This window comes from Argentina silus, assembly GCF_951799395.1.
Source record: "Argentina silus genome assembly, chromosome: Y".
In the NCBI taxonomy this organism is placed as follows: domain Eukaryota; kingdom Metazoa; phylum Chordata; class Actinopteri; order Argentiniformes; family Argentinidae; genus Argentina; species Argentina silus.
In genome coordinates, this window is record NC_139654.1 from 47168531 (window position 1) to 47176535 (window position 8005).

Sequence of the window (8005 nt, forward strand, 5' to 3'; positions counted from 1 at the left end):
TTGGGATGTGGAAGGAGAAGGAGACATTTCTCAAGGCCAAGAAACAGATGGAAAAAGAAATGGAGGCAGTCAAGAGGAGAGAGGCCCTGGTGATGGAGGCCGAAGAAAGACTTAAACTGAGCCAGGAAAAGGAGAAGCTAGAGCAGGAAAAGGAGACCTCAATGGAGATGCTTAGAAAGACAGAGAAGGTCGGAGCAGAGTTGCAAATAATAAAGAAGGAGTGGATGAAAATCAAAAGAGACGGGCAGGATGTGGAGCGAGAAATGCTCAAGATGTGGAAGGAGAAGGAGACATTTAAAAAGGATAAGAAACAGATGGAGAAAGAGATAGAGGCCATCAAGAGGAGAGAGGCCCTGGTGATGGTGGCTGAAGAAAGAGCGAAACAGAGTCTGGAAAAAGAGAAGCTAGAACAGGAGAGGGAGACATTGAAGAAGGTGAGCATGGTGACGATTAGAGAGATGGTAGAGAACCTATAGACTAAGTAGATGAAGGTGATTGTTGCTAGTTTTACTATAGCATTTAGTCCATGACCTTCAACTCTCAGTTGAATTTGTCCAATTCTTGTCTCACCTTGCACTCCCCTCTGATGTTACTTTTTTAATTTCAGATGAACGATGGCTCCAGATATGCAGATATGCCCCAACCCTCATGTTCTCTGATGGCTCAGCTGGTACACAATCAGGCAAACCAGGGGACGAGCCTTTCTGTCAAAAGCCTTGTTGATGTGGCCCTGGCTGAGAGCGTGTGGGGGTGCAGAGATAAGACAGGGGACTGCACATGCCGACACCGTAAGCCTGGAAACCTCAACACAATTGGCCGCTATTTAGGGATACATAGCAAATCAATTTATATAGTTGACTTAAGTTCAATAAATTAAGTTGAACATTAAATTAAATTGACTTCCTTTCTCTACCACTGTGACTGCTTGTGGCATTTATTATTATAGAAAGTCTTACTTGTGATGACCGTGATGTATGTAGCTGAAGATGAATGTAGCTATTTATTTTAAGTCGCTCTGGATAAGAGCTTCTGCTAAATTACTCAAACGTAGGCCTAAAGTACATCCGTAAAATAATGTATCCATTTCCTGTTAACCATCTCTAAACCCTAGATGGCAGTATTTACTCTTACACCAGAAACGTGACCAGTTGCACGTGTGGATGCAGAAGAAATAGCCTCCCAGTCTGTTTCTGCAAGGAACTTCTAATTTATGGATTCTGTACATTGTTTTATGTTGAGAGTCTTGTCAAGTCTGAATATCTTAGAGTTGGGGTTTGTCCTCTACCTCCAAATATAAACGAGGACAATCACTTTGTTTTTCATACAGGTACCACTATTGTATGTATTTCTGTAATCTATGTTTCTATTACTTTACCATACTATGAAACTAATTGAATATGTTTTTAAGCGTCCAAAAAGCATTGATACCATTTCCAAGCACTCCAAGAATCATTTTGCGTTGCTGCTGCAGCAGCTGCGCAATGTCAACACTTTACACACGCACTGGTGTAGCATGTAACATTAAAATCCATCAACTTCATATCACACCATTGATGATTGGTGAACTTGTTGGATCAGTTAAGGCCTGTGCCAGAAAACAGTACACACACCAATCACACAATGGGACTATAACAGGCACATACAGTGCATTCTGAAAGTATTCAGACCCCTTCACTTTTTCCGTATTATGTTATGTTACAGCCTTATTCAAAAATAGATGAAATTATTTTTTTTCCTCATTAATCTACACACAATACGCAATAATGACAAAGGTGCTTCAACAAAAAACGTAAAGGGTCTGAATACGTATGTAAAGGTGATATTTCAGTTTTTTATTTTGAATAAATTAGCAACAATTTCTAAAAACCTGTTTTTGCTTTGTCATTATGGGGTATTGTGTGTAGATTGATGAGGAAAAAGGCTGTAACATCACAAAATGTGGAAAAAGTGAAGGGGTCTGAATACTTTCAGAGAGCACTGTATTTACATCTTGATTCACAGAATCACACCTCGTACACACTTGCAAGTGATAGCAACGCCTATCACCTGTCCCAATAAAGGGATGCTACAAGCGCACCATTTCATCCTTTCCACTCTTCACTCTCTGACTGTCTGAAGTGTACTGTAGTTGTGTTGTTGTAGCTGGGTACACCTCAGCCTATGATTCTCACGGGGCGTTAGGTTGAAAAGTGTACTGTAGTTGTGTTGTTGTAGCTGGCTACACCTAAGCCTATGATTCTCATGGGGCGTTAGGTTGAAAAGTGTACTGTAGTTGTGTTGTTGTAGCTGGCTACACCTCAGCCTATGATTCTCACGGGGCGTTAGATTGTCTATGATAGAATCCTACGGTTCAGCTCAACGACGATTTTCATCTTCTGAGCACCTGTTAACTCTCTGAGCTAGCAAGCTAACCTGTGAGCTCTCAATTCTTTGTTATTGTTGAACCCTAGCTCGACGATAATTCCTCAGGTTATTATTAGAACTTGCAAGGTCACATGTGTAGGCTACAGCTAGCACTTGGGACAGTCGGCTAACTAAGTTACTTGTTGTTTCCGGACAGCTGAGAACCTTGGCTAGCTTTGACAAGGTAATATTGAGAAATATTAGCACCCTGTTTGCAGGAGGGTTGGTCAGCTTGTGTTTGTAGCCCTAGGACTACTGAGCACTTTCTAGTAATTAATAATTTACTAGCTAGTTACCTCGTATAATGATCTGGAACATACCAGTTCTCTCTGGTGTGGGACCACCATATCTAACTATGCGGGTACCAGTTCCCTGTGGTAGCACGTGGGTGTAGCAATGCTGAGGTGTGCTGATATTATACCTGTTTGTTGCATCGTGCGCTGTATCTAAACTAACCCCACAACAAAGTCAACTAATAAACATGGGCTACGCATATCTTAAACATGCCTGTGTGTGTGTGTGTGTGTGTGTGTGTGTGTGTGTGTGCGTGCGTGCGTGCGTGCGTGTGTGTGTGTGTGTTTGTGCGTGCTTGCGTACATGTGTTTTTTCGGGGATGCAGAGAAAGTCTTCCAGCTGTTCCAATGACAACATCCATCCATCCATACATACATAGACCTATGCATTTAATTCTGGTTTGTTTATAACTAAGAGGAAGACACATTTATCATCAAAAACCACTAGTTATCATCAAAAAGGATGGTCACAGTTTGCTAAAAAAGAGTACCTAAAAAGCCTGCAAAGGTCTCGTAAAAGATATTGTGGACAGATGAGATGAATATTATCATGGACTAGAGTGACAAAAGTTTGGAGAAAAAAGGATCTGCCCAAGATCCACAGCATACCACCTCATCTGTGAAACATGGTGCAGGGGGTGTTAGGTTTGGGCATGTATAGTTGCCATTAGAACTTGCTAACTTGTCTTAATTGATGATTGTACCTGCTGACGGCAGCAGCAGAATGTATTCTGAAGTGCACAGAAACATCTTGTCTGCTTGAGTGCAAGCAAATGCCTCCAAATGCATTGGATGGAGCCACACCATACAATAAAACAATGACCCAAAACACTGCCATAGCAACTAGTGGAAAGATCTTGATTGGCCAAGTCAATCTTCAGATTAAAATTCAATTGAACATGCATTACATTTCCCTAATGATAAGAATTTAGGCAAAAAGACCTCAAAACAAACAACAACTAAAGATGGCTGCAGTACAGGCCTAGCAGAGCATCACCAAAGAAGATGCCCAGCGTCTGGTGAGGTTAGTGGGTTGCAGACTTCAGGCAGTTATTGTCCACTAAATACTAGTGGATTGTCCACTAAATACTAAACATGACTGCTTCATTTGGACATTTGATAAGTCTGTCCCATTACTTTTGGGTACACTGAAATAGGGGGATTATGCATAAAAAGTGGGGTAATTTCTAAATGGTGAAACCAATGTGTATACAAATACCATCAAATAAAAGCTGAGAATCTCTACTTTAACCTTGTAGTAATTGTTTAATTTCAAATCCAAACGTTTGATAAAGTTCTTCATAACCAACATCAGGGAGATGTGACCAGAGAGTGGATCCTGGCTATAAGGGCACACACTTGCCAACACACATTCTGGTGTGACATGTGCGATGTCTTATTGATCTATGTTGCTTTGGCTGTCTCCATGTGTGGATCATTGTAATCAGGGGTGGGGCTGGCCTTTTAAACACCTGTGCTTTGTTTCATTCAGGGAAAACAAAGAGATTTTTAACATTTCTTTTAAAGAGACAACACACATTTTCTGCCATGCCTCTGTCAATTGATTTGGCTTTAATCAATGGTTTCTTCTTGATGTTGTGTACATGTTTTCATGCCTATGTCACCTTTCAGAGGAAATCAAGGAACCTATCCAGATCTGATGTCGTATTAGATGAGTCAAACCCTGTCAGAACATAGTTTGCTTTTGCTAGATTCTTTTCTTTTCTTTTGTCTAGTATTGGTATACATGGTCGAAATGATGCACTCATGTTTAGTATTTGGTTGACAATACTTTGTATGCAATAACCGTCTGGGACCCATTGACCCCACCAGGTGCTGGGTATCTTCTCTGGTGATATTCTGCCAGGCCAGCCATCTTTTTGCCAGGTCTTTTTGCCCAAAATCTTACCATCAGAAAATGAAATGCATGTTCAGTAGGATTTAAATCCAAACATTGACATGGCCAGTCAAGGACTTTCCACTTTTTCGCCCTGAAAATCTCCCTAGCTCCAATGGCAGTATGTTTTGGGTCATTGTCTTACTGTATGATGAAGCGCCATCCAATGAATTTGGAAGCATTGTTTTTACTCGACCAGACAAGATATTTCTGTACACTTCAGAATACATTCTGCTGCTACTGTCAGCAGTAACATCATCAATTATGATAAGTTAGCAAGTTCTAGTGGCAGCTATACATGCCCAAACCATAGCATCCCCTCCACCATGTTTCACAGATGAGATGGTATGCTGTAAACCTTGGGCAGATCCTTTTTTCTCCAAACTTTCCTCTTGCAATCACTCTGATAATATTCATCTTATCTGTCCACAAGACTTTTTTCCACACCTCTGCAGGCTTTTTAGGTACTTCTTAGCAAACTGTAACCCGACTATCCTTTTTAAGAATAACTAGTGGTTTGCATCTTGCAGTGAAGCCTCAGCCATTTGCGATTGCTGAGCTCATCAGTGCTTGATTTTGGCAGGTCTAAGGTTTTGACTATGTTTCAGATTTTTCAGCTTTCACCATTTGTCACTTCCTTTGCTATTGTAATGTATCTAACACCTTGTCCTTTGTTGGGAATGATATTTAAGGAGAGGGACAGCGAGATATTCTTTGAGTTTTGGGTTAGGTCCATCACGGGCATCATTCTCCCGCGTTGTCCTTGACGCACGTTAACGTATGGTTAAAACTTACAGACGTATGTTGTTTTAAATTGTGTTAAATTGGTTATTTTGTTGATACTCTATTCTCATTCTTCCTATGGGCATTAATGTGATGTTGTGCGCTCGATAAAGGTTCTGTTAATCAGGGCTGGCTCTAGCCATTTTGGTGCCCAAGCATTTTTCCTTCTTTTGCATTATCAAATGTCTAAATTAAGCACTCATGTTTAGTATTTGGTCCCCAATCCTTTGTATGCAAAAGTGCAAAAGTCTGTGACCCATTGACCCAACCAGACGCTGGGTATCTTCTCTGGTAATGCTATGTTGCAGCGACTGTTGTTGTTTTTTTAGGATGTTTTGCCCTAAGTCTCCTCTTGAGCAAATGAAATGCATGTTCTATAGGATTTAAATCTGGAGACTGACTTGGCCAGTCAACAACTTTCCACTTTTTGGCCCTGAAAAATTCCCTAGTTCCTATGGCAGTATGTTTTGGGTCATTGTCCTGCTGTATGATGAAATGCTGTCCAATGAGTTTGGAGCCACTTACTTGTACTTGGACTGACAAGATGTAAATAAATGATTCTCAATTATGGTGAGCATTCTTTGGTTATCCAATGGAAGTCTTCCTTGGCCTACTAGGTAATTTGCGATTTCTGAGCTCACCAGTGCTTTCTTTCCTTTTAATGAAGTTAAATGAAGTTCCAAACTGTTGATTTTGGTAGGTTTAAGGTTTTGGCTATGTTTATTTTTTTTCTGATATTTCAGCATCATAATGGCTTCCCTGACTTTCAATAACATCTCTTTGGTCCTCATGTTGACAAGACACCAATAGCAGACTGCACAAATTATGTGACGGAACACACCTGACGAACACACTTGTCAAGCCAATTGTCCTATCACTTTTGTGTAGCCTGAAATAGGGGGATTATGCATAAAAGTGTTGGAATTTCTGAATGATAAACCAATATGTACATTATATAAAAAATAAAAATCTCTACGTTTTTATTTCAAATCCAAACAGAAGAAAAAATGCTTCACTGTCCCATTACTTACGCACGGTACTGTATAACCTTCTGTGGAAAGGGTTTTACATGGAACCCAAAAGGTTTCTTCAAAGGGACAGTGGAAGAAGAACCCTTTTTGGTTCTAGGTAGCACTTTTTCAAAGAGTGCAGGATCTGTGATGGGTCTGTCTGTCTCTATCTACGGTATATTTGCTTGAATGCCACAGCCTATTTAAGTATTGTTGCTGACCATGTGCCACAATTTACCCACCTTCTAATGGCTACTTCCAGCATGATAATGCACCATGTCACAAAGCAAAAGTCGTCTTAAACTGGTTTCATGAACATGACAATGAGTTCAGTGTTCTTCAGTGGCCTTCCTTGTCACCGGATCTGAATCCAATAGAACATCTTTGGGATGTGGCACAACGGGAGATTCACATCTTGAAAGTGCACCTGAAAAATGTGCAGGAATTGCGTGATGCAATCATGTCATCATTGACCAGAATCTCAAAGGAATCAATGTCACGAAGAATTGAGGCTGTTTTGAGAGCAAAGGGAGGCTCTACCTAGTATTAGTATAGTGTTCCTAATAAAGTGTTGGGTGAGTGTATATCTAACTATCTTTGTTTTTGCTGGTCTGTAGGATCTATGATGGCCGTCAGCCCGTCCTGTGTATCATGGACACAGCCATGATCAAAACCATCCTCATCAAGGAATGCTACTCCCTTTTCACTAACAGGAGGGTAATACGCTAAATTGAAGTTGTTGTATGGGGAAAAAAACATAAGGGCTCATTAAATAGATAATATCATTGTTATTATAGCATTATTAATATTCGGTTAATTTTGCAGTATATAATCATTGTTATTTTTCTAGAATTTCTATCTCAACGGGCCTCTGTATGACGCCGTGTTTATCGCTGAGGATGATGCATGGAGACGGATCCGCAGTGTCCTGTCTCCCTCCTTCACCAGTGGGCGGATCAAAGAGGTACAGTCCCATCTCTCCTCTCCTTCTTTTATTCATTCCAACAACACAAATAAATGAATGACTAACAACTCTGACGTGTGTGTGTGTGTTTATGTGATTTGTACTATGTGTATAGTGTGTATTCATTGTTGTTTGTTGTTGTGTGAAGCAGCAACTTTAATTGTCTAAGACAAATTTCCATCCGGGACAACAAAGTATATTTAATCTTATCTTAGATAAGTTCAGTGGTCAGATGACAGAGTTTAGAATAATAGTTCATCTTTGGAGTCACTTATTCCTTGACTATATACATAATGTATCCTGTATGAATGTATATTCTCAGGCTATATAAACATTAAAATAATTCCTGTTTCAAACAGGATATTAACCCATGTTTTGCACATATTAATCCATGTATCAATCATCATATTTTTCCATGTATCCTTCCCAACTCAGATGTTCGGGATCATGAAGCAGCACTCTGGTAATTTGGTCAGCAATCTGAAGAAGACGGCCGATAACGAAGAGCCCATTGAACTAAAAGAGTGAGTATTTCTCTCCGAGAAGATAAGGTGAATTTGTAATTTCAGTGAACTCCCCCTTTAATTTTGTGGTTGTGGTTCTGGTGGTCAAAGATTTTGTGGTTGTGTTCCAGGTTCTTTGGACCATACAGTAT